We start from the raw sequence: 27,590 nt of genomic DNA on the forward strand, positions 1-27,590 counted from the left end.
TTTGCAAGAGTCATGGTTAGAGTGCTAGGCCTGGCCTGGCAGACGGGATTGGTGGAGACGGCTGTGTGATGTCACTTCTGGGAAAAGCCCTGTAGTGATGTTGTCACACCTCTCTAGGAATCACCAGAAACTCTATGGTAAATAGATACTTAAGGTGATTGATGAGGATGGTGAATTGGGCTCCTATTCCATGGGGCAGCAGCTTCCTGCCCCTCTTCTAGCTGTGCCATGTGGAGCACTCAACAGAGGAGAAAAATGGCGGTTATGAAATGAGGCTTGTGTCTCGGGGGCTGCCACGCCGCACCATCAGATTTCCCTTGATGGGATTATAGCATTATAATCACTACTTGCTTATGCGTTATCCTGTCTGTAATCCGGCCGTAACGTAATTTATTGATGTTGACATTCCCAGCACGTTGGAGAAAGCCAGATTCAGCTCTGATGGGTTTGGCTTTGATATCAAATGCTGTCGAATGCCGCTGGAGAGCTCCTGACTTGATAGAGAGCATCAAATAGAAGTCCGAGCTCCCCGGAGAAGGACTGAACACTGAATCTGAAAACACATTTTGTATAACTGCATGTTAAATGATCATGGTGTTTGTCTTCCCTTGCAAAGAGAGAAAGAGAGAGTGTGTGAAAATTAAGGCTTTTCGAGTCTCTATTGTAGGGCATCCCGACGGTATTCTTAGCACTTTCTGTTCTTGTCCTGCATCATCTGTTTTTCCTGTGATCCCTGGATTTAACAGAGATGCTTTCTGCACATTTCTGCACATGTTCAGTTATTATGCCTACATCGCTATCTCGAAGGGAGGAGTTAGTAAACCGGAGAAGCCCCACGAAGCAACGTGGTTTCTCGAATTCTCCACAAATGAATTTCTGCTTTTTATACTTTTGCCTGAACTAGGAGTGAATTTCTCATCCCAGCTCTTTTGACCCCCAAACCCCCTTTTCAATGTTACATGTTTGGTTATGCCTACATCATTATCTCAAGGGGAGGAGTCAACAAACCAGAGAAGTCTCATGAAGCACTTCTGCTTCACGAATTCTCCACAACTGAAATTGCACACTGAACTATAGGAGTGAATTTCTTATTCCAGTTGTTTTGACCCCTCCCCCAAGCCCCCGTTTTGATTTTACTTCTTCTCCCTTCCACAGATCAAACCCATGTTTGTAAAATCTTTGCATCATTTTCTGTTTCTTCCACCAAGTTTTTGCCATCATCTTTACCAGTGTTATTTGTCCACTGATCAATTAGTACTCTGCGTATACTGGATTGGATCTAAATCGGCCATTTCCAGCAAATCCCCCTTATCACCATGGACCTACCCCCATGTTATTTCTCAGGGCCCCCATCCTAGGGTTTCCAAGTCCTCCGCAGCCTCCAGTGGGGGACTGTTTTCTGCTCGTGTGGTGTGATGATGTCACTTGTAAGTGACATCATTCAGGCCAGCAATGTTGCACACCAGCTGCTCTTGGAGCTTCTGGGAAAACTCTATGGTTTCTCTGGACATTCTAGCAATTTGGGAGGGAACACTTTATGGTACAATAGGGGGAAGCATAGTTTTCCTAGAAGCTCCTAGAGCAGCCAGCGCACGAGGCCACTGGCGTGATGATGTCACTGCGAGTGATGTCACAGCTCCAGCAATGTCGGGGGAGGATCCCCCCCACTGGCCCAATGCGGGCTGGTGTGTTGGGAACCTCTGGAGTGGGAGAACCTCCACCCGGCCTGGGAACTTGGCAGCCCGACCCTATCCCCCTGGAGCAGTATTTCATTGAGATCAGAGAGCTACTGTGGTAGTGGGGAGGCATGCAAGTTTCATTCTGCCTTTGAAAAATTCAGTCTGGATGGAATCTATTATTCATATAAACTAAATACCATATGCATTGCTCATGAAGACAATCTGATGAGTGAACAATCTATGAAATCTACAAGGGGGGAATGGATACCAAAACTATTGACAAAAGTATAAAAAAGCAACGAAACAGAGGACCATCTTTAGATGGTCAGCCTTCATGTGGTTGTACTAGGGTTGCCAGTCTCCAGGTGGTGGCTGCATATCTCCTGGAATTGCAACTGATCTCCAGGCAACAGAGATCAGTTCACACGGTGGGAAAAAGCTCTTGGAGGATTGGCTACGTCAGGCGTGTGTGTCCTAATATGCAAAGGAGTTCCTGCTACAAAAAACCCCTGGATTCCCCCCTCTAAATCCACCATTTTCTTCAGGGTAACTGATCTCTGCCAGTTGTAATAGCAGGAGATCTCCAGGTCCAGTGGTGGAGGCTAGCAAGCCTGTGAACCTAAGCAATATGAAGTAGGGGTTCCGTTTGGATTCAGCTCCCCAGCTCTGATGAAAGAGGAGAAGCTACAGCAGGAATCTTCCAAAATTCTCCTCACCCAAAATCCTCCCCAGTTTTTGGCGTTTTGAATTACCGGCTGTTATAACCAAAGGTGGACAGGTGCTTTAAGGAATCCTCCTTTGTTCCTTTTTAAAATGCCTGGTATATATATCATAAAAGGTAAAGGTAGTCCCCTGGGCAAGCACCAGTTGTTTCCGACTCTGGAGTGACGTCGCATCATGACATTTTCATGGCAGACTTTTTTACGGGGTGGTTTGCCCTTGCCTTCCCCAGTCATCGACACTTCCCCCCCCCCCCCCAGCAAGCTGGCTCCTCATTTTACCCACCTCAGATCCCCCATTGCAACCAAGAAGCTCATCGGTTGACCTTGAACCCATCCCTCTGTCCCAGCCTCACCTTGCCTGCAGGGTTGTCGCCAGGCCACATACCCTGCTCTGAGCAGCTTGGAGAAAGGGCAGACCTAGCCCAGGTCTGTTCCTCCCTCCCTTTTGTTCCCTGTCAAGGATATTTTGTGTATTCTTCTTGCACAGACTGATGCACCGGGGTATATTCCTTCCTTTTATGTTTTAGAAGCCTCTCTTCCCACTGCTGTCAAATTGCATTTTTGCCACCTCCTCGGAGACCCAGAGTGTCTCCTTTAAAGGCCTTTTGCGTCTCTTCCTTAGCCGGGGAACAAACAAACAGCCATCCGAATAATAAAACCTTCATACTTATCTGAACCTTGAGTTCATTTTCCCTTGGCTTCCTTTATCATCTCCCCCTCCACTCCTCGGTCGGGAGTGCATTCTGTCTCTCTCAGTAGCGGAGGCATTTATGGGCTCTTGTCCGCTTCTTTCTTAGCATTGATTACTTTTCCTGCCTCTCGTTCATTCCTGCTGGGCTTTCTCTCGTCATCCTTGTCCATTTATTTGCTGAATGTCACTCAAGCTCATCAGGAGAAATGGTCTTACAATCTAACTGTCCCTATTTCCTGGACTTTCAGAAAACCATTGTCCCTCCCTGGGCTGGGGATATCACTGAATTTTGTGATTAGACTTGGTTTGATTTGAGGAGGAGGAGATAGGATTTATATCCCGCCCTTCACTTCTCAAAGGAGTCTCAGAGCGGTTTACAATTTCTTTTCTCTTCCCCTCCCCACAACAGACACCCTGTGAGGCAAGTGGGGCTGAAAGAGCTCTCTGAGAACTGCTCTTGAGCCGAACAGTTCTAAGAGAATTATGACTGACCCAAGGAGAGAGCCAGTTTGGTGTAGTGGCGTGGACTCTTATCTGGGAGAACCGGGTTTGATTCCCCACTCCTCCACTTGAAGCTGCTGGGATGGCCTTGGGTCAGCCATAGCTCTCTCAGGAGTTGTCCTTGAAAGGGCAGCTGCTGTGAGAGCCCTCTCAGCCCCACCTACCTCGCAGGGTGTCTGTTGTGGCGGGGGGGGGGGGAGAAGATATAGGAGATTGTAAGCCACTCTGATTCAGAAAGAAGGGTGGGGTATACATCTGCAGTCCTCTCCTTCTTCCAGCAGTTCCATGTGGAGGTCGAGGAGGGGGAAATCCAACCCAATTCTTCCAGATAAAAGTCTGCACTACACCAAACTGTCTCTCCACAACTTAGCAGAGCTCAGAACCTTGACCCTGGTTAATAGAGAACCAGCATGGTGTAATGGTTAAGAAAAGCAAGCTGGAGAACTTGGTTTGATTCCTCACTTCTGCACATGCAGACCCTAGGCCAGTCACAGTGGTCTCCAAACACTCTCAAGCTCACCTACTTCACAAGATACCTGTTGTGGGGAGAGGAAGGGAAGGCTTTGAGACTCCTTAGGGCAGAGAAAAGCAGATTATAAAAATCAACTCTTTTTCCTCTGCTACAAAGGCAGGCAATGGCAAACCATCTCTGCTTATCTCTTGCTTTGAAAACCCCGTGAGGGGCTGCCACGAGGCAGTTGCAACTTGATGGGGAGGGGCAGCAGCTCAGTGGATGAGAGTCTCTACTTGGCATGCAGAAGGCCGCAGATTTATACCCCGCCCTTCTCTCTGAATCAGACTCAGAGCGGCTCACAATCTCCTTTATCTTCTCCTCCCACAACAGACACCCTGGGAGGTGGGTGGGGCTGAGAGGGCTCTCACAGCAGCTGCCCTTTCAAGGACTCCTAGGAAAGCTATGGCTGACCCAAGGCCATTCCAGCAGGTGCAAGGAGTGGGTTCTCCCAGATTAAGAGTCCGCACACTTAACCACTACACCAAACTGGCTCTCCAGGTCTCAGGTTCTATCCCTGGTGTCTCCAAGTAAATGAAACCGGGAATCAAACCCAGTTCTCCCAGGTTAAGAGTCCACACACTTAACCACTACACCAAACTGGCTCTCCAGGTCTCAGGTTCTATCCCTGGTGTCTCCAAGCAAATGGGCCATGCAGGAGGTGATGTGCAAGACCTCAGCCTGAGACCCTGGAGAGCTGGTGTTATTGTGTTGTAGGAACACACCCTCTGATACCAAGCCAGCAGGAACTGCATTCCTTCTAAAAAAAAAACAACCCCTGACTATTGATTATTTTAACCTTTGCCTCCTTAGTACTCCAAACTTCCTTTGGAGGTTTTTGCCTGGTTGGTTTAGTTTCTCTTCCCCTCTCTTTGTGGTTAAACTTAACATCTAAGCCTATGGGTTTTGCAGTAACAAGATCTTTTCTGTGGGAGCACCTTGATTATGAAATGTCCGTGGTACCTAGGTTTGATATCTTTCAAGCATCAGGTGAACATGTGTTCCCCTGAGCATGACTTTTAATCTTATTTTAATGCCTGTAGAAGTGTCTAATAGTTAGGGTTGCCAATCTCGGGGTGGTGGCTGGAGATCTCCTGGGATTATAACTGATCTCCAGGTAACAAAGATCAGGTCCCCTGGAGAAAACGGCTGCTTTAGAAGGTGGATCCTCTGGTGTTCTACCCCATTGAAGTCTCTCCCTAAACCTTGTTCTCCTCAGGCTCCACTCCTAAAATCTCCAGGTATTTCCCTACCCTTATATTTGGAGTCTGAGCCAATTTATTGAGTCTGCTTGTAATGCTGTTTTACTGGCACTGGTTTTTTTTTGACATTTTCTCATGCTTGTGTTCAGGGGTGGAATTCTAGCAGGAACTCCTTTGCATATTATGCCGCACACCTGATGTAGCCAATCCTCCAAGAGCTTACAGGGCTCTTTTTGGTAAGCTCTTAGAGGATTGGCTACATCAGGTGTGTGTGGCCTAATATGCAAAGGAGCTCCTGCTAGAATTCCACCCCTGCTTGTGTTTATTGGGGTGTTTTCCCCCCCAAAAATATCAAAGGTATCAGGAGATCCAGTCACAGAATCTCCCATGTCTTCTCCAAAACACCAGTTACAAATTCAGGCATCTGCCCCCTCCAATTTTGCAGACACTCCTTTCTTCCACCTTCTCTACAGAAGTTCAGGATTGTGAGCCATTTCTTCCTCCTGCTGCCTATCTTTCTAACTGAGTTAAGAGGACACGGCCATGTAGAAAATGATTATTGTTCTCCTGGGAGCCAATAACAGCCCTTATGGAGGGCTTAGTGTCTGCTTAGTGATGTCGCTCGGTGGGAATCCTACGCTTTTGCTTGTATTGTTTTTATTTTTCCATTTTTGTAAGGAATGCACCTCTCAAGGTAATAGGCACCGATTCCTTAGACAGCTTGGGAACACTGCCAAGCTTGTAGATGTAACTAGAAGGTGGAGCCTGGCTGCCACATGTTCATTGTGTAATAAAGCACACTTTCCATTGCCTTTTAAGTAAAAATGGACCATCGAAAAAACACTGGTGCTATTGTGTTGTAGGAACAGCAAGCATAAGAGGTGCCTCTGTTTTTCTAGGAACTAATTATTGACAAGAAATATGTGGAAGATCCAGGGCAAAACTGTGACTAGCATATGCAGACAACAACACATTCATCTTATTCCAGTTGCCGTTTTGGTCTTAGATCCCCCTGTGTCCTTTGGATGAAAAATCAGCAAATGGGAATATATCGGGTGTTTGTTGCTGTCTTTGCAGTGCTGTCACGGTGGTGTAAAGGAGCCGTAATAGGTGCTGCTGAAAAATTCAGTAAGACACATCGTAAGGGGGCAGGTGCAGACGCAGATAGATGGTCAGCCTGGATAGGTTGAAAGGAGACTGCAAATTTATACCCCACCCTTCTATCTGAATCAGAGACTCAGAGCAGCTTACAATCTCCTATATCTTCTCCCCCTACAACAGACACCTTGTGAGGTGGGTGGGGCTGAGAGGGCTCTCACAGCAGCTGCGCTTTCAAGGCACGTCAAGGGTATTTGGAACAGAGCAGAAAGTACACAAGGGCAGGCCAGAAATCACAAATCCACAAGACAGTCCAAGGCAGCTTCCAGAAGTGTCAGTAGGGTTTTTCTTCCCTGTTTGATGTCCTGTCAGCACAACAAAGACAATTTCACTCTCAGTTTTCTACCAGAAACTCTGTCCGTGATCTGGATGGCCAAATCTTACCTGATCCCATCAGATTTTGGAAGCTAAGCAGAGTCAGCTGCCATTAATACTTGGATGGGAGACCACCAAGGAAGTCCAGGGTTGCAACCAGTGTTCCCTCTAAGCTGAGTTAGTGTGAACTAACTCCCAGTTTTTTAGCCTTTGGCTCACATATTTTTGTCTTAGCTCAGGAAAAATGGCCCCCGAGCGAACTAATTGATGCAGCAGCTCACAACTTTAATGCTAGTTGTTCACAAAATAGAATTTATGCTCACAAGACTCCACAACTTAGAGGGGGGAGTATTGGTTGCAACACAGAGGCGGGCAACAGCAGACTTCCCTTGAGCAACTCTTGCCTTCAGATCCCTCCGGGAGTCTCCATAAGTCAACTACAACTTGACAGCCAAGGAATAAATAAATCTGGAGTAGCACTGTCACCATCCACTCAAGAAGACCACCAGCTGATAGATGATTCTTTGGGAGGAAATCTAGCCTCCCAGTCCCATCTGTATGTAAATTCCTAAAGTTTCCATTTAAAAAAAAAAATGCAATGCAGGAACCATGAGAAAATTGGTAATAACAAACAGATTAGTCGTAAATGCCATCTTCCTTCATGTCAGACTCCTGATAACAGGGAAGTTAACGACTTGTGGTATGATTTCTGGGCTCTGAGATAACATGGCTCGATGCCGAGTAGCTTCTTCATCCCTGACGTCTTCCGTCCTTCCGACAGGCCTGAAACAGCAGGGAAGGGTGTCTGTCAGGTGGAACGGTGTATTTAAAAAGCGTACCCAAAGGAAAGACAGACTGATGCGGCCGCACCTTGCATTTATCTGAAACACAAGATGTCCAGTGATAGACGCTTAGGAGGCTGGGATTTGACAACATAGCGCTTTGGTCTTCTGCAAAACCTATGATTTTTCCCTTTTCTGCTGATTTGTGGTGACTGGAGACTCGGCTGAGTCAGAAAGATTCAGCAGGGCATCATTACTGTATAGAGGACATCTGTGTGCCTCTTTCTGTAGTCTTTAATTCTTCCAGAATCACACCTCCAACAGTGATCAATAAAAACGCCTTCTGCTGCACAGCAACGGGGTAAAGGCTGTCTGCTCCATAAGGGAAGAGGGTTGTATTCTCTCTCCCTTCTCTTGCCTCAGTCAAGGAATGAAGGAAAGAAGGACCTTCATCGGCACAGGAGAAAGCCATCTCCTGGGACACCCTGACGGCCCCACCTTCTGCAAATAAGGGGTCACCACGTGAACTGGATGGCCCCAGGCCAGCCCGATCTCTCTCATCAGCTAAGCAGGGTCAGCCCTGGTTAGTACTTGGATGGGAGCAGGGCTTTTTTTTTTTTGTAGGAACTAATTTGAGTATTAAGTCACACCCCCTGACATCACCATTGTTTCACACAGGGCTTTTTTGTATTAAAAAGCCTAGCAGGAACTCATTGCATATCAGGCCACACCCCCTGATGCCAAGCCAGCTGGAACTGTGTTCCTGTTCAAAAAAAAGCCCTGGATGGGAGACCGCTAAGGAAGTCTAGGGTTGCTATGGCGAGGCAGGCAATGGCAAACCAACCCTAAACATCTCTTCTACAAATAAGGGGTAAGTACAGAAATCACGACCCGATCTCATCAGATCTCAAGCTCAGCGACATCTATCCTGGTTAGTGCTTGGTTGGGAGACCACCACGGAAGTCCAGGGTTGCTATGCAGAGGCAGGAAATGGCTAAGAACCTCTATTTGCCACCTGCCTTGAAAACCCCATGGCTTTGCCATCAGTCAGCTGTGACTTGACACTTTCTGCTGCCACAGTAATCCTTAGGGGGACTCAGACCAGTTTGGTGTAGTGGTTAAGTGTGCGGACTCTTTTCTGAGAGAAACGGGTTTGATTCCCCACTCCTCCACTTGCAGCTGCTGGAATGGCCTTGGGTCAGCCATAGCTCTTGTAGGAGTTGTCCTTGAAAGGCAGCTGCTGTAAGAGCTCTCTCAGCCCCACCTACCTCACAGGGTGTCTGTTGTGGGGGGAGAAGATATTGGAGATTGTAAGCCACTCTGAGTCTCTGATTCAGAGAGAAGGGCGGGGTATAAATCTGCAGTCCTTCTTCTTCGTCTTCGTAATTAACCTCCTTGCCAGATTTTGCAACAAGTACTCCCCCTAAGCTGTGGAATCCTGTGAGCAAAAATTCTACTTTGTGAGCTTCTGCATAAATGAGTTGCTCTGAGGCCATTTTTACTGAACTAAGACAAAAATTTGGGAGTGGGAGGCTAAAAAAATCTGTGGGCTAGCTCACACTAACTCAGTTTAGAGGGATCTAAGTGGGCAGCCGTGTTAGTCTGAAGTAGTTGAACAAAGCAGGAGTCAAGTGCACCTTCTGAATAAAACTTGGTTGGTCTTAAAGGTGCAACTTGATTCCTGCTTTGTTCAGCTTAGAGGGAACCCTGAGTGGCACTAGTGACGTTCGCTTCCACTTGCGAACAAAATGTGTTGACTTGAGCCAAGCACACGGTACGATTGCACGGACAATTGGGTTGCAGTTCAAAATGTGCCGGATTTCAAGCAGCGTTTGTGCAGCAGCCAATTGGTTAGCCCCGCGGGCTCATGCTTATAATTTACTGGCTTTCTGGGGCTATTTCTGTCCCAAGGTCAGCAAGGCAGGTCACTCATTCTTTCAAATCAACTACAGTCTGAGTGCACGCTCTGCTTTTTTACCTGCAGTCCGTGGCATCCACCAGCCAGTACTATTGATCATATCGGCACATGCTTTGAATTTATTAGATCCTTTGGCACACTGCTTTTTTCCAGGGTGCAAGAGAGCATGTATTGAGAGCCAGTTTGGTGTAGTGGTTAAGTGTGCGGACTCTTATCTGGGAGAATCGGGTTTGATTTCCCACTCTTCCACTTACAGCTGCTGGAATGGCCTTGGGTTAGCCATAGCTATCACAGGAGTTGTCCTTGATTCAGAGAGAAGGGTGGGGTATAAATCTGCAGTCTTCTTCTACACATCAACAAAACATTGCACAAAAAGAATCTCAGTGTAGTCATACCCATTATCATACCCTGCCTGCCTCAGCTATCAAACCATTTGCATCCTTTTGCCCTCTACGTTACCTGCATGCATTGATAAAACACTGCAAAAAAAGTAAAGTATACAGTATGTAAATCTAATCCTGGATTGATTTTAGAAGTCCTTCGAGATTAACCTGAATTCATGAGTGAGACACAGCACAGAGAGAACTTCAATCACTGGCAGAGCTGGAATTCTAGCAGGAGCTCCTTTGCATATTAGGCCACACACCCCTGATTTAGCCAATCCCCCAAGAGCTAACAAGGCTCTTTTTTGTAAGCTCTTGGAGGATTGGCTACATCAGGGGTGTGTGGCCTAATATGCAAAGGAGCTCCTGCTAGCATTCCACCCCTGGTCACTGGCAACATCTACACAAAGGCGATCGCTGCCTCTTCCTTTCGAAGACTTCCTACCAGCTGCCGCCACAGGGTCACCATGTACAGCAGGAGTTCCCAACCCCCGGTCTATGGACCAGTACCGGTCCATGGCCTGTTAGCAACCGGTCCGTGGAGTGAGGCAGAAGTACCGCACTGCCCCCTTCGCCCACCCAGGTCCCAGGTGGATGAAAGAGGCAGCGTAGCCTCACTCCAAAGCACTACCTCTTTCATTCGCCCAGGCAGGCAGAAAGGGCAGCGTGGCAGAGACCTTCGCCTACTCATTTAAAGATCCCCATGGAGGCAGGGGTGGGGTTGGGGAAGCCTGGAGCAGCAAAAAACCCAGCACCCCCACCCCCACTGGTCCGTGGAAAAATTGTCTTCCACAAAACCGGTCCCTGGTGCCAAAAAGGTTGGGGGCCACTGATAAAGGGAATTCTTTGCCATGTTCAAGTGCTCACTTCCTTTGATTTGGTTTGCTAGTCAAGAAAAAAGCCTCTCATAGGAACATATGAAACTGCCACGTTTGTTTGTTTATTATATTCAGTTTGTGAATTCCCTGCTATTGCAGGGCTCTGGGCAATGTACAGTATAGCAAAACATTAAAATTACAAAGTTAAGATCGAGTGCTCCTAGAATAACGGTCTCAGAGTCATCAAGTGGCAAAAATTACAGCTTCCTCCCTGTTCTGGACTGTGATAACCTTGCGGATGTGGAGTGGGGAGAGATGGGTGATCTAACAGAGAGAGGAGTAAGAGGAGAGCGCCAGTCAAAATAGAGACCATCACTGCCCTCAACCAAAAGCCCGGCAGGACATCTCTGACTTACAAGCCCTGCAGAACTGCATAAGGTCCTTCAGGGCCCTGATGGTATTTGGCAGAGTGTTCCACCAGCAGGGCCGGCCCTGCCGCTAGGCAAACTAGGCGATTGCCTAGGGCGCCAGCCTTCTAGGAGCACCGAATGGGTGCACTCCATGAGACCCTGTAATGTTATCAGTGGACAGAGGGGGCACTAGAGGTTAGACTTTGCCTAGGGTCCCAGACAGGTTGGGGCCAAGTCAAAACCATTAATTTCATCTCCTTCCTTTTCATCCCACCTTCCTGCAAGAAACTCCAGGTGACAAACATGGTTCTCCCTTCTGCATTTCATGCTCACGACAACCCTGTGAGGTAGGTGAGCCTGAGAGCTGGCCTAAGACCACCCAGGAAGCTTTATGGCAGCTTAGGGAACAGAACCCAGTTCTCCCAGATACAAGTCCAGCATTCTAACCACTTGAACTGCCCTGGTTCTGTGGACCATTCATCCATCTAGCCCAGTATTGTCTACTGCATGTGTCCCCAATCAGGGTTGTTTTGTAGAAAAATAGATGGCAGAGCTCATTCGCACAACTCATTAGCATGTGCCGTCCCCTCCAGCCAAAAGCAACCTGATGCAAGAAAGGAGAGCCCTGAGCAAGCGAGGCCTGCTTGGGCCGGCTGGAGATCCAGCCGGCCCAAGCAGGACTTCGTCACCTGGGGCTTTCCTGGGCTGTCCCCCCACCAGTCAAAAGGCCAGCAAGCCACCTGTTGCCCAAAATCACATAAGAAGTGAAGAAAGGGTGGCGTGGGCTTCAGGGGTTAATGAGGGCTGCTGGGGGCGTGGCAAAGCCTCTGGTGGCTGGCTGGCTGCCCGTTCTCCTAGTCCAGGGATTGTTATGCAGCTGCACCTACCATGCAGTGGACAAGGTGGGGAGGAGGAGGGAACCCTCAGAAAGGTTCAGGAGCTGCGCTCCGGTGAGCTCCTGCTGAATCTGAGGCCTGCTTGTACTTGTGTGGTCTCGTACATCCCACTTCCTAAGAAAACACCCACAACAACCATTGTTTTGGAAGCTTTGTGGATCATTAATTATGTTGTTTGTCAGTAATGTTGAGTCACATGGTTTCCATTCTGCAAATGGGTTTTCGCATATCTGCTCTGTCAATATCTTGCTTTTTTTTGGTGGGGGGTGGAGGTGGTTTGTGTCGTTGGGCCCTTTTAATTTGAAATGCTTGCTGCCTGCTCCAGAGACTCTGAGTGCTGTATGATCCCTGCTAGACCCTGGTCAGGTAACACCAGCCCAGATCCACCCTGGGGCCGCAATACCAGTGGCTCCACGTTGCGAAGTGCAGCACATTGTTAATAAAAGCGTTTGGAAGACTGTCAGGGCTGGGAGAGGCAGAGGCCTTCTTTTCATTTCCAATAATCTGCTGGCTGATGGGCTTCCTGCTCCAAGCCTAAGCCTTTGTTTGCCCTTGTTCCGAATCAATCACCGCAGAATCCAGCAGTTGATGAATGTGAAGCCAAGCCGGTCCCACGAACAAGGTGGAAACAATGCAGGCGGCTGCCGGCTTCCCTAACGGTTGCCGCAATCTGATGAAGGTGGAGTGGCAGGAAGAGCAAGAGATAAAGTCGGAGATGGATACTGTACCCGTCGGGGTGATCTGGGGACAGGGAGCTGCGGGGAGGGGAGGGGTGGCTGTCTCGATTTGCATGCGGCTTCAGTTACAAGCGTGACGCGGGAGATCAGTATTCCTCCCAGATATCTGCACTGGAAGGCACGGAGGGGATTGGGTGGTGGTGAGAGCTGCTGGCACTGAATGGCTGCTGTTATGTCACAGAAGGGGTATAAGGTTGCCAGCCTCCAGGTGGGGCCTGGAGATCTGCTTTTACAACTGATCTCCAGCTAGCAGAGATCAGCTCCCCTGGAGAAAATGGCTGCTTTGAAGGGTGGACTGTATGACCATGTCCCACACGGAAGCCCCTCCCCTCCCCAAAGCCCACTCTCTCCCAGATCCACCTCCAAAGTCTCCCAAGTATTTTCCAACACAGACCTGGCAACCGTAGGGTGAAGTCGGCAGAAGAACCTCATCCCACCATTGGCTGAGATATCTGGGGCCAAGAGGGGCCCTCTCCCCAAGTGGATGGAAACAGGGGTCTAGGAAAGGAAGAGGGTTGCCACTTCTAGCTTGGGATTCTCCTGGAGATTTGAGGGTAGTATCTGGAGAGAACAGAGTTTGGAGAGGGGAGAAAACTCAGCAGGGGCGCAGTACCTTAGAGCAGGCATGTCAGACTCATTTGTTGTGAGAGTCGGATCTGTCATAAATGAGACCTTGTTGGACTGAGCCACGTGTGTCATAACATGTAATGCCAGGTAGCAGAGATATAAACTTTATAAAGGACACAGACAAACACAGTTAAAGATTTTTTTTAACAACTTAAAAGATGCTTAAAAGATTAGCACTCTTGCAATGTTTTCTTTATTTAACAGTTTCTAGTAACTGACACCTCTTGCACTGAACTTTTGCATCAAGATCTGGGGACAATTTCTGTGCCGTAGCAATCCTGAGTATGCTGTTCAGGGGTGTACCTGTAAGTTGCAAACCTATTTGTGATTTATTGACATTCATAACAGAGATCTCATGGTTAATGCTTTGAGCCTAAGACTCAAGGGAAAACATGAAATGACTGGGCATTGCAAGCTTTTGTACATAAGTTGCCTCATGCGTTGGTCAGCCAATGGAGAAAAAAGAGGTGTTGCTTTGTAGCTCTTGTGTGATTGAGCAAGCCTAGCAAAGCAAGCTGTGATGCAGAAGGAAGCAAGAGTGAGAGAGAAGGAAGCAGATGACAGCCAGATGCTCGGGGGCCTGATAGGAGCCCTCCAGGGGCTGCACGTTTGACACCTCTGCCCTTAGAGTCCCACCCTCTGAAGGTGCTGTTTTCTCCAGGGAAGCTGATCTCTGAAGTCTGGAGATCAGTTGTAAATTGGGGTAGAATTCCAAGCCCCATCTGGAAAGAGGCACGAGAAGAGGCAAAGCCCAGCACATCCTTACAGAATCAGGACCATATACAGGATCAAGGAAGATCAACAACCAGTGATGGAGGGAGGACTAGAGAAGCCAACATGAAAAGGGTTTCTACTCTGCATGGAACAAAAGTAACACCTAAACCAGAAGTCTTCATCGTGGTGCCTGTGGGTGCCGTGACGCCCACCATCACCTTTCCTGGTGCCTGCCAAGAGCTTTTAGAAAGTAGGCAAGTGTAGGTGGGGTTTTTGCCTATCAGAGCCAGTTTGGTGTAGTGGTTAAGTGCGTGGACTCTTATCTGGGAGAACTGGATTTGATTCCTCACTCCTCCACTTGCTGGAATGGCCTTTGATCAGCCATAGCTGTCTCAGAGTTGTCCTTGAAAGGGCAGCTTCTGGGAGAGCTCTCTCAGCCCCACCTACCTCACAGGGTGTCTGTTGTGTGTGGGGGTGGGGAAGGTACAGGAGATTATGACCGCTCTGAGATAGGGCGGGATATCAATCCAATATCTTCATCTCCGATTGGCTGTGCAGATTAGAAAAGCATCTTGTTAAACAGGGCTTCTGCCCGAAATGTTGAAGAGGTGCTATTAACAGTATCTGTAACCTCACTCCCTGACCTTTGTGGTTGGCTCCGCTTCCCCTGGCAGCCCTTTTGTGACCGTGCCCACTGCCCTGTGTCAGAGTTCCAGAGGTGACCACTGGCTCAAAAAGGCTGGGGGCTCCTGACCTAAACCGCCACAATGCACTCGGAACAAGGCAGGCTCTTTTAGCTCAAATGCCATTGGGTATGTCGTCTTGCTAGGAAATTTCTAGAATTCCTCTTGATGACCAAAATCGAGAAGAAAAAACCCAAGTATCGTTGAAAAGCACATTTGCCATGCCTCATCAACATATCCAGTGTATACTGGGAAAACCAATGACTGTAATAGTTCCCAAGCTAAATATGAATCTGGTCAGTGTGGCTTTTTTGAGATCTGAGTAAGGTCCAAACAGAATTTCTCCAGGACCAGGAAAAACATACCATGACTCCCAATCCCATCTCATTCCTCAAAAGCAATAAATCTGTTTTGTTTCTGCAAGGATATAAATACACCATATCATAGCAATACCTGGCTCATAGCCCAGTTTGGGCACCGCTGAATCCTGATCAAGCATATCCATTCTCCCTTCCCTCCATATTTAGACACTGGGTCTGAAAGAATATGCCTCAACTGAGTGCAGTCTTCTAAAACCCTATATTTAGACCTATAAGTATTACTAATTTTTTAAAAGAAACTTTAAGACATGTAATCTATAGTGGTTCTGTTACAATATCCTTGGATGACGAATGTAGCCACAGCTATGGAGCACGACCTTCAAGTTAAGCCATAGTGCATCTTTTAGTCTAGTCAGGGCCTTTTTGTAGAAAAAGCCCAGCAGAAACTCATTTGCATATTAGGCCATACCCCTGATGCCAAGCCAGCCAGAACTGCGCTCCTGTACGTTCCTGCTCAAAAAAAAGGCCCTGCTAGTCCTAAACATGTTCCATGGAATTCAGTGGAACTTTTAGGGTCAAACTAGGTGGTACATCTGTGGGTTTGGGTTACCAGAACCATTTACAGACAGATATGATGTCAGGGAATTAACATGTCCAGGAGCTCTGGGGTCTAATTCAAGTTTGGGAGTCTAGCGTGGGGGAGGAAGCCCTTCAGCCATGTTTTCCTAAGCTGAATTGGGTCCCAGGGCACTTGGGAACATTAGTACCACGATGTCAAGTCTGTTGTGGTTTTTTCCATATTCTCATTTTCCTCAGTTGTGCATTCCTGTTGCTTGGGGTGGGGGTTTCTGTCTCCAGCTGGAGGCTTGATACAAATCTGGATTTCACACATACAGATGTTCAGGATTAATGCTGTTTACTGTACATGTGTATGACAGAGCTCCATTCTACCCAAGCTCCAAAGTACCGGATAATTTGACTGCAATGACACTTTGAAAGAATTTCCCATACTGCATAAAAGCACTGACTTAACAACTCTCTAGGTTGATTTAATGGACCACACAAGATTTAATCAAACAGGGTAAGATGAAACTGTAGAGGAAAAGAAGGTTTCCATATACTGAGAGGATACAGCTTAACCTTGGAATTTTTATGCTCTCCTAGGTAAATAAATTCCCCCATTAATTTACCCCCCTCTCCTCCAAATAAGCCTATACGTCTCTGGACATGAAGATTTTAGAAAGCTCATAAATCTGTGGAGGGTCTTATAATCTGTTCCATATAGCCAGTAATCACTGTGTACAAGAGCCAATCCATTTTTTCTCGCACATGTTCTTGTCCACCACTCTGTCCACCATCCCACATTGGCTAGAGAGCTGCATAGTGAGACAACCTAGTGAAGCTGGAGTCCATATCTGCCTTATTGAGGGATCTTTCATTATAATTGTTTTGCCGGGATAGAAGACTGGAAATGGTTAAATTCCAGGGGTGGGTTGGGAGTGAAAAACTTTCCCTGTCTGCATGAGGCCCAGGTAGGGATGCCACCCTCCAGGTGGGGCCTGGGGACTACAGCTGATCTCCAGACTACAGAGATCAGCTCCCCTGGAGAAAATGGCCGCTCTGAGGGAAGGTGGACTGTATGTACTATGCCACACTGAGGTCTCTGTCAATGTTCCCTCAAGCTGCAGAGTCTTGTGAGTAAAAATTCTACTTTGTGAGCTACCGCATAAATTATTGTGCTCTGGGGCCATTTTTCCTGAGCTGAGACAAAAAAGTGTGAGCTGGAGGCTAAAAAACTGTGAGCTAGCTCACACTAACTCAGCTTAGAGGGAACACTGGAGAGCCAGTTTGGTGTTGTGGTTAAGTGTGCGGACTCTTATCTGGGAGAACTGAGTTTGATTCCCCACTTGCAGCTGCTGGAATGGCCTTGGGTTAGCCATAGCTATTGCAGGAGTTGTCCTTGAAAGGGCAGCTGCTGTGAGGGCCCTCTCAGCCCCACCCACCTCACAGGGAGTTTGTTGTGTGGGGGGGAAGATAATAGAAGATTGTAAGTCGCCCTGAGTCTCTGATTCAGAGAGAAGGGTGGGGTATAAATCTGCAGTCGTCTTCTACTGTCCTCCCTAAGCTCAATTTCCAAATCTCCAGGCATTTCCCAACCTGAACCTGGCAACCCTGTCTTCCTCCATCCCCCACTAGTGGCCAGGGAAGACCTGGCAACTCTAGGCTTAGGTGAGCTGGGTGCTGCCTTCCCTTTGCTTGGAGCAGCCCTTTTGCCATTTCTGAACTATCTTTCTGGGCTGGGCTGGGCGGGCTTAGCTGTATATCAAGGATGCCTTCGGCCTACCAGGAGATGTCCCAGTGGCCATAATGGCCAATCCACCCGTTAGATTCTTTGCGCTTTTGTTAGATTGTCTACAAAACAGCGGTACGCTACAGCGAGCCAGGATTTTAATTTGACAGGAAATTATTATGTTATGCGTCCTGCCCACCTCCAGTGTTAGCAAAACTATCTTTAGGGAAGGCGAAAGAAAATGAAATGTACCACAGTCCAAGTTGCTTAGGGAAGTCTGTTTAAGAGATCGGCTGCCGAGTTTGGCAGCGGTCCTCGTTTCCTACGGAAAGAGACAGCCTCCCGCAAACCTCTTTCAATCTCATTCAAAGGCAGAGAGAAATAAAAGCTTTGGGAACAAACAGGGGCTTCTCTCCCTGTCTCCTTTTGGAAACTTTGCTGGCTGAATATAGAGGCGCTTCTAAAATTCTGCTTGTCTGAATTTTTGACTGGATATAGAGGTTGACTGCTTTATATATTTTTAAACTTTAATTTATTTAGAATACTCAGAGGGTGCTTCTTTAAGAGACTGGCCTGAAGTGGTTTCTAAAGGGTTTTTTTTTTTAAACAAACTCAATTCAATACAATGATAAACACGACAACATTTGAATTTATCAGTATTAAAACAAGCCAGGGCATAAAACAAAATTCCTCGATCTAGAATTACATTCATAGGAGCTCCTTTGCATATTAGGCCACACACCACTGATGTAGCCAATCCTCCAAGAGCTTACAAGTCTCTTTTTTGTAAGCTATTGGATGATTGGCTATATTGGGGGGTGGGAGTGGCCTAATATGTAAAGGAGCTCCTGCTAGAATTCCACCCCTGCATAAGGTAATCCTCGGTCTAGGAGCATACCATGAAAACAGAGTTGCAGAGGGGAGATGTTTCCCTGTTTCTGCAGCTCAGTTCTACATGCACAGAATATTCCACATGGGCAGAAAAAAATGGGGAAATACCCCCCCCCTTTTGTCAAGGCAAAACAGCTGGGGGAGAGACAACTAGGAATGCCGGCCTCTCAGTGGAACCTGGGGATCTCCCAAATTTACAGGTCATCTCCAAACTAAAGAGATCAGTCCCCCTGGAGAAAATGGCTGCTTTGGAGGGCAGACTCTGTGGCAATGTACCCCACTGAGTTCTCTGCCTTCCCCAGGCTCCACCTCCAAATGTCCAGGAGTTTCCCAACCTGAAGCTGCCAACATTTCTTCCCATCCCCCACTGTGGGGGCTGGCAACTCTAGGACCACCCTGTTTGGGGACTATGGTTGCCAAATCCTGGAGATTTGGGGGTGGAGCCTGGGGATGATGGGGTTTAGGAAAGGGAGGGATCTCAGTGAGGTATAATGCCACATAGTCCAACCTTTGCAGCAGCCATTTTCTCTAGTGGAAGTAATTTCTGTCATCTGGAGATGCGTTGCAATTCCTAGAGATCCCCAGCTCCTATCTGGAGGTTGGCAAGCCTAGCGTGTCTCTTTTGGTTTTTAAAAGCCATTCCACCCAACTGCCGTGTGACTGTGGGTACTTGAGTTGGGCCAAGGAATTGGAACGCAACGCTTTAAAAAACACGAACAGACAGGTTGGCCCTGTGGAGAATGCAGGCCCATTCTTGTTCTGCTGCTGGCTGTCCAATAGAGTCTTACCTGGCTGCCGGCGGTGGGGACCATAAGAGTTTTTTAACCAAAATGCTATAATGTCCCTGTGTGACGTGCCCAGCATGATTATGTCACTTCTGGGTGACATAATTGCACTGGGCATGCCAGACACTCGACATGTCCAATGCAATGACATCACCCAAAAGTGACGTAATCACACCAGGCACATCACGTGGGGCCACTCTAGCATTCAAGGTAAAAATCCTAGAGCATCCCTGGCTCAACATGCCCGGTGTGATGATGGCACTTCCAGGCGATGTCATTGTGCCACGTGCATGAGAGGACCTTCCCACTCCAGCCAGTGTAGGACTTGGCAGCCCTATCCCTCACTCCTTCTCAGGTACTTCTCAAGAGAAGCGGCCATTTTGTTTCTATCATGGTGGGGCCCAGTGACTGTGACAGAGTGATTGGTGGGACATGACATACCACAGGTTGAGAACCACTGTTTTTAAGTTTTGTGGCCTACCAGTTGGAAGAGATTTAGGTTTTTTTTTCAGAGAGGAATCCCAGCTGTATCTTACCTCACACCGATTAAGATACATCTGCAATTTAGCACACAGCGCGTGCCATTGGTGTTAAATTGAACAAGCTGACTTTATTCATGTATTCTGCACGGGCCTTTCAGTGCAGAATATTTTAGAGAGAAATACTCAGTATGATTGATGATATGACAGGATATTTATCGTCCTAAAATAATTTTGCTGTGTTACTTTGAAAGGAACTGATAGTGAATTTGCTTACAGCTGCTGAATTGTGTGTCTTACTGAAAAATAATAGAGGGGAGGAGAAATCCCACAAATATCAGAGTGGTTTAAGAGAATTTTATGTCTAGGACCAGCAGTGAAAAGGGCTTACAAAGGTAATCCCCTGTGCAAGCACCGAGTCATTACCAACCCATGGGGTGATAGGCTCCTCTTTTCTTGGACAATTGAGTTGTCCATTTGGTCTACCAAAGGAGCATCCGGAAGCTGAGTCTGGAACTAGAGAGTCAGTATTGTGTGGGGATTAGTGTGTCTGACTCTGATTGGAAGCCTCATTCTGCCATGGATGCTCACTGGCTGACCTTGGGTCAGTCACACCCACTCAGACCAATTCTGCACTAGACTTTTAAGCTTGGTTCAGTCCTGTCCCCAAAGTGACATTCTACATTTGAATAATAGAATAATAGAAACCAACAGGAGTGGTGGGCTCTCTTTCCTTGGAGATTTTTAAACAGAGGATAGATGGCCATCTGGCAACAATGAGGATCCTGTGAATTTAGGGGGAGGTATTTGTGAGTTTCCTGCATTGTGCAGGGGGTTGGACTAGATGACCCTGGAAGTCCCTTCCGACTCTATGATTCTATGATTCTAACTCTATGAGTTTATTATTCTATGGTTCTAGTGTTGAAAATCAGTTTGGGGACAGGGTTGAACGAGGATTAAAGGACTAGTGTGGAATTGGCCTCAGTCTAACCCACCTCACAGGGATGTTGTGAGGATCAAATGGAGAAGAGGAGATCAATATAAGCTGCTTTGGGTCCCCATTGGGAAGAAAGAATGAGTGAACTAAGTAAATAAAGTAATACAGGAAGCCCTGAAATCATCAGACCTGAACAACCTCCTTTCTCCCATTTGGGGATGCTTCCCAGTTAGAGTTACCATACGCTTGCTGGGGGTGAGAGAGCTCCTGGTGGCCATCTCCCACATAGACAGCAGAAGTGAGAGCAGTTCTCCCAAGGAGTCATCAGAAACATTATGGTGAAGCCATAGAGATTCCAGCGATTCCTAGAGAGGCATGCCATCACTTCCAGGGAAATCCCAGAAGTGACATAATGCCATTGTTGATGGTGTCTCCCCCCCTCCCCCTTGTCCCTGCCCATCCTCAGTTTTTGCCTAACAGTGATGTTATATTACTACTGGCACAGTTTTCCCTGCCCTTGTAATAGGGTTGCCAGCTCTGGGTTGGGAAAGGCGTGAAAGTTTTTTTGGGTGGAGCTGGTTGAGGGTGGTGTTTGGGGAAGGAAGGGACCTCAGCAGGTTGCAATGCCATAGAGACCATCCTCCACATCAGCCGTTTTCTCCAGGAGAGCTATCTCTGTTGCCTGGAATTCAGTTATAATAGCAGGAGATCTCCAGGCCCTATCTGGAGGCTGGCAACCCTACCCTGCAAGCAGCAGCTCCCAGTGACTAGGAATGGGGCCATCCAATGACGTTGCATTCTTCCACTACTGTAAGAAGCGTGGCTCCTGAATACTGGGGAAAGGAACAGTAGATGAGAAAAGGAATGGAACAAATTTTGAGTCCAGTGGCACCTTTAAGAGAGTCAGTGCGCGGACTCTTATCTGGGAGAACCGGGTTTGATTCCCCACTCCTCCACTTGCAGCTGCTGGAATGGCCTTGGGTCAGCCATAGCTCTCACAGGAGTTGTCCTTGAAAGGGCAGCTGCCGTGAGAGCTCTCTCAACCCCACCCACCTCACAGGGTGTCTGTTGCAGGGGGAGAAGATATAGGAGATTGTAAGCTGCTCTGAGTCCCTGATTCAGAGAGAAGGGCGGGGTATAAATCTGCAGTCTTCTTCTTCTTCTAAGACCAACCAAGTTTTATTCCAGGTGTTTGTTGACAGGGCTGGCCCTGCCACTAGGCAAACTAGGTGATTGCCCAGGGCGCTGGTTTTGGGGGCATCAAATTGAATGCCCCCATGTGACTCAGTGACATTATCAGTGCGGGGGGAGGCACCAGGAGTTAGCCTTGCCAGTCTAGGGCCAGCCCTGCATGTTGATCTTAAAGGTGCCACTGGACTCAAAACGTGTTCGTCTGCTTCAGACCAACGTGGCTGCCCACCTGGATCTATCTTCACACAGATGATTCTATAATGGTCTCGGACTGCTGAGAGAGAGTTTTAGCCTAATGCCAATCTGGGATGGGAAAGCTGAGCCTCCTGCCTAACTAGAGTGGGGAACGTTGGTGTTTCTGTCTGGAAAAGGAAGCACCATGAGCAGTTTCTGGAGGGAGAGGCAGAGAGCTATTCCTGTGTTAGCTGAAGCACCTTGCGGTGCAGGATCTCTGTCCCTCAGGATCTGATGTGGGGTGAACCTGCTGCCCTGTAGACATCCCTCCACCTGTGGCTTACCTGTATTTTTTTTTTTTTGTACAAAGTAATTGCTGCAAAAATGCCATAAGGCTCTGGTGGGCTCTCCTCCAAAGGGAGCCAGTCCCAGAAAGCAGTAGCCTGTGGGGCTTCCCTATGGGTTGCCAACCTCCAAGCAAGAGCCTGTTGCAGTGAAGAAAATATGTGATGCTTTGTTCGTTCAACTGATGTTTACACTGTGGCTATGTGGAAATATTGCATTCTAATAAGAGAGAGAGAGAGAGAGCAGAGGAAGGTCTTGAGACCGCCAGCAAGTTCTAGATGTGGCGAGTTCTCTCCATCTCTTTTGGATTTATTTTGCCGTGAGCGTTCTGTCTCTAGGACTCAAAACAAGACGGACCTATGTACAGAAGCTGCGGCTTGGAATTTAAAGTGGGACTGTTGGCCCTTTAAGAGACAGAAACCCGCGGAACAACAGAAGCTATCGTTTGTGGATGGACTCTTTGTAACTGCTATATATTATTTGTTTAACTTTGACTTCTTGTAATGTAGATACCTTGCTATCTTTCTAAAGTGTTGTCTTACCCCGGTGATTACCTCTGGAGAATATGGCTGCTTCGAAAGGTGGACCCGATGGCATTATTCTGTGCTAAGGACCCTTCGCTCCCAAAACCCTTCCCTCCCCAGACTTCACTCCCCAAATCTCAACCCAGAGCTTCTGAAGCAGGGCACACATAACAGTATCATTCCTGCGTGATTTGTTGCTCCTGCGTAGTTAATAACTGGTGAAGAAATCTGAACTTCTGAAAACGTTTTAACTAAACTTCATGAGGTTGTGTTTTTTTTTATGATGACAAATAGAATCTGTTTGCCAACGAAATGAAAAAGACCCAAATAAATCCAGAAATCTTTGCCTTTCAGCCAAATATTGCAGATCACGGTAGTTATGAGAAGCCAGTTAATAACACTGGTTTTGAATTTTCTTATTGCTTTATTTCATCTGGGTAATATACAGTCCTCGGTAAACTCTGTGACTTAGTAGCTTTCCTGTGATTCTCTGTTTTCCTGGAGGCGAGAAAAGGAAATAAGGTTTTGCTCCCTTGAGATTTTAAGCGGTTCTTGTCAAGTTGGATTTTAATTATTAAAGGTCTAGGATCAAATATTTGGTGCAGTGTTGAACAGCAGCACCTAGAAGATGCAATCGCTTTTCTGTAGCCTGAAGAGTTCATCTGTCGATAGGAATGGAAAGGGAGGGGGGAATAATCCTATTCTTGAAGATTTTGATGAAAGTACCAGATATATTGAAGCAGACAGGATTCTCAGATGCTCTCCATACTTGGGGTGATCTTGGCTTTTTCATCTTTGATGCTTCAACACCCCAAATCTCTATTTTCGGTTTTCCTTCTCTGTGTTTCAATCTCACTTCTCTGTTGGACGAATCTAACTGGCAGTTCTTTACTTTGATGTTATCCAGCATTTCCTTGCACCGAACTTTTTGTCATGTATTGTTGATGTTAGCATGTTAAGAGAGCAGCGTCACCCATACAGTGCATTTATAAATAACACTTGTTGCGTGTATAAATGCCACATTTGGTTTGTGTAGAACTGTCTGGCATACCCACAAGAAACAAATCAATCTACAAAAACAACGGAGAACAGGAGGAAGGGAAAGCCGCTGACAAACACATAACCAAATATAAAATGTAACAAACTAAGGGTATGGCTGGACAGAACACAATGGGGCTTCTTTGCTGAAGTTTGCAGGTCTGAATTTTGCTAATATTTGGATGTGAAAGCCATATGTACACCAGTTCCATGATGAAAGAAAGGCAGAGAAGTAATGTGACTAGGACTATTTGGTCATCCCCACCCAAGGAAGGCAGCCAGGCCTGTAGCCAGGATTTTAAAAGTTGGGGGGCATGTAAAAAATTCGGGGGGCACTTAGCAGTTCCCCTACCATGGCCACCACTGTGTGAATAGGGAGCTCGACTCAGGGTCCCTGACCTGACTTCCCTTTCAATTTGTGTTGCCAAGTCCGCGCGGCCTCCGGCCTACTGTACCATAGATTTTCCCCTCTCAAATTACTAGAGCGTCTAGGAAAACCATAGAGTTCTCCCAGAAACACCTAGAGCAGCCAGCACACGACATCGCCGATGTGATGAATGTCACTTGAGGGTGACGTCATTGCTCCGGCAACATCAGGGAAGGTTTCCCCACTGGCCCAATGTTGGCCGGCTGGTTGGGAACCTCCAGGATGGGAGAACCCCCGCCCGGCCCGGGAACTTGGCAGCCCTACTTTCAATGGCATGGGAGGGGCAGTGGCTGCTCCTGGATATCCCTCCTGTACAATTTAAATCATGGAAGGGAGGGGGCAGCCCCCAGCCTCTCAGCTTTCACCCCCCACAGTGGTGGTAAGGGGAGGGAGGGAAGGTTGGGGGCACCTGAGTTGGGGCACCCAATAGGAAGTCAGGGGGAAGACCCCACCCCCCACAGGCCCCCACTGTAGCTACAGGCCTTAAGGCAGCATGGTATAGCCCAATCTCATCAGAACTCAGAAGCTAAGCAGAGTCAGTACTTGGGATGGAAATGACCCAGCAAAGCTCTGCAGAGGAAAGCAATGGCAAACCACCTGTGCACCTCACTTGCTTTGAAAGTTCCTTCCTGGAGTCACCATAAATCAGCTATGACTCACACACACACAATATGCACTCAGTCCTTGGACTGGCAGATTTCCACTCTGCCCTCCCCCCTTTCAGTTTGGTGTTTTCAAGAACTTAGGCAGATCTTGAGAGGGATGGCAGGAAAGGTTGTATCAGTGCTTTGTTCTTGCTGGGGTTTTTTTCTATGTTGAGGAAAATGTTGATCACCACTTTGCTAGTCAAGTAGCAATTTTTATCCAGGCCAGTTTAGCCAGAGATTCTGGAGGGTTTTTGTTGTTGCTTTTTGCCAACGTATGGGCATGGAACAGACATCGCTGGGTGTGTGTGGGGGGGAAGAATCTGTGATTTTCTTGTATTGTCCAGGGGGTTGGACAAGATGACCCTGGACTCTTTGCTTCTATGAAGATGCTCTTTATCCATATTTCTCTCCAGATTTTCCCAAGAGCCTGGTCTAGTCTCCCAAATGAAGCCAACACATGAGGGATTCCCCCATTGGTCCAGCATTGTGCAGTGGTTAGGGCATTAGACTACCGTAGTATAATATATGCCAATAAAGGCTAACTGACTGACTGACTAAGCCCTGGAAGACCCAGGATTTAGACACCAAACTCTGCCAGTGGAAGTCCTCTGAGTGACCTGGGGCCAATTATTGTCTCTCAGCCCAACCCACCTGGCATGGTTTGTTAGGGCAGAATGACGGAGGGTTCATGATGTATTCTACTTTGGGTCTTCACTGGTGAGAAAAAGCGTAGTATCAATCAATCAGTCAATCGAATTTCTGAGTGTTCTACTTGGAGTTCTGCATGCTCATGCGCGAGGCCTTTTTTGTAGCAGGAATTCCTTTGCATATTAATAACAATCAATTAAAATAATCAACATTGAAAATAATATTGAAAATAATCAATATTGAAACTTTTAAACATTCATAGGGACCAATAGTCCCCAATAGGATCCTTTACTTGCAGTTAATGCTCAAGGATGGCTCAAAGCGGCCACTTTATTTTCAACGTTTATGGAATATCCCCTGTTGATAAAGAATTGGAAACAGGTGGGGCAGAAGTTGATGACCTGTCCAGGGAATTCCAAGATGTCTTTATGTCCTATTTGTTGAAGGGACATTCTTCATTGAAGGAAATGTTCACATCGTGAAGACGTCCTCCCCTCGGATCCTCTGAGCATGTGAATTATTTTTCATTGGGACTTTGTTAGGGCTTTATGTCTCTTTATTGTCTAATTGTTTATATAAATCATTGGTTATTTCTCACTGTAACCTTTGGGTTGTGTTATTGTTTACCCTCCTGGAGGCTGGCAACCCAAGAAACTAGACAAGTTGGTGGCCACCGGGTCTAGTCATGGCCACCAGTGCCATTTTAGAGGAGTATTTGGCCACTTTAAAATTGCCACAAGGATCCAGGCCGGTTGCATGATGGGACCAGTGTCTTCTCCCCGCCCCCCCCACCCCACACACACATCTTTTAAAGTGTTGACACAGCACCCCCCGGCTGTTCCTCCTCTAAAATGGTTTCAAGGACACAGGTTGACTCTGGCTACTGTCACATCTAGTTGTTCTCTAGTTTTTCTGCTGCTGCTCTTGCAGATGAGAGAGCTCCACGCCAGCATTGAAGCTCCACACAGACAACACTGTACACACACCTTTTGGGGTTAGTTTGTGGATGCAGAACAAGTATATCTCCTTTGTGTGAGTCTGTAGAGTAAAAATGCAGCTTTTGATATGGGGAGGGAAGAGGAGTGAGCAAAGGGAACTGGAATGGCTGTTGTAGCTGGCTTTTGTCTGGCACAGTCCTTCCAAAATTGTTAACGTCCCAATTACTCTTTTCTTTACCAACGGCATAATTTTGCACTTAGAGACTACGAATCTGTATGGGTTTTTTTCCAGCCAGCCATGTAAAAATAGCATTGAATACTATAATTTTCAGAATTCAATATAATGGTAAAAATTGTTTCGCTGACACACCTAGGAGAAGGTGGTTAAGGAGATGGTTGTAAATTTTCTGTAAATGTCGAAGGTCTGGAAGAACAGCATTGGAATCAGGCTTAAGATTTGGGAAGGCACTGTGTGATTAATGGAGGGCTGAGAGCACAATCAAAGATGTGCACATTTGTACTCTGGAGCGCTCTCATCTTCATCATGGTCTCTGTGCAGTCCCACACAGGGGTCTTGCCGCAGGCAACGGATCCATACCTCGGAGTCTCCAATAGCTCGCCTAGAGGGGGTTTTTGGCACGCTTTCTGCTCACCCTGGGGAGCAGGCATCGACTGCGCATGCCTGGAGCGAGCGGGAGGCGCCATTCCCACTCAGTTTCTTCCTTTCCACTGCCCAGACAACACCTACCTTGCTGTGTTCCTCTCTCCTCAGCTCTTCTTCTCCTGTTTGGTATCATATTCCTCCTTTTTCTCTTATCTCCTTTCTTCTATCATTTTTGGTCCATATATATATATATATATATATATATGCCCTTGTTTCTGCACTTTCCTTTCCTTGTTTGTCTCCCCTCTCTCCCCTCCCTTGTCCGGAGCGTATGGAAGGGAAAATTACTTTCAAAAAGTGTCGGCGGTGTGGATCTAAAAACCCTACTTCAGATGGACATTCGTACTGTCTTTTCTGCTTGGGTGAAGCTCATTGGGTAGATACTTGCCCTCATTGCGCCAACTTTGGTAAACAGGCGCAAAAAAATTGAGCGGCCAGACTTCAAAGTTTCCTGCTCGAAAAATCTCTCCGGGCTATGCCCAGCTCTGATTCGCCGCCTCCCTCACACCGAGCGGGAGATTTGGCTGCGTCAACTGCTCCTCAAC

At 47.3% G+C, this 27,590-nt stretch overlaps 1 protein-coding gene across 1 annotated transcript in view; it reads left to right on the forward strand.

Moving 5' to 3' along the window:
• KAZN (kazrin, periplakin interacting protein) overlaps positions 1-27,590 on the forward strand; it is a 446,286-nt gene that overhangs the window by 66,098 nt on the left and 352,598 nt on the right. The gene's annotated exons all lie outside the window — the stretch shown is intronic.

The sequence above is a fragment of the Heteronotia binoei genome, chromosome 18 (assembly GCF_032191835.1).
Source record: "Heteronotia binoei isolate CCM8104 ecotype False Entrance Well chromosome 18, APGP_CSIRO_Hbin_v1, whole genome shotgun sequence".
Taxonomy (NCBI): Eukaryota; Metazoa; Chordata; class Lepidosauria; order Squamata; family Gekkonidae; genus Heteronotia; species Heteronotia binoei.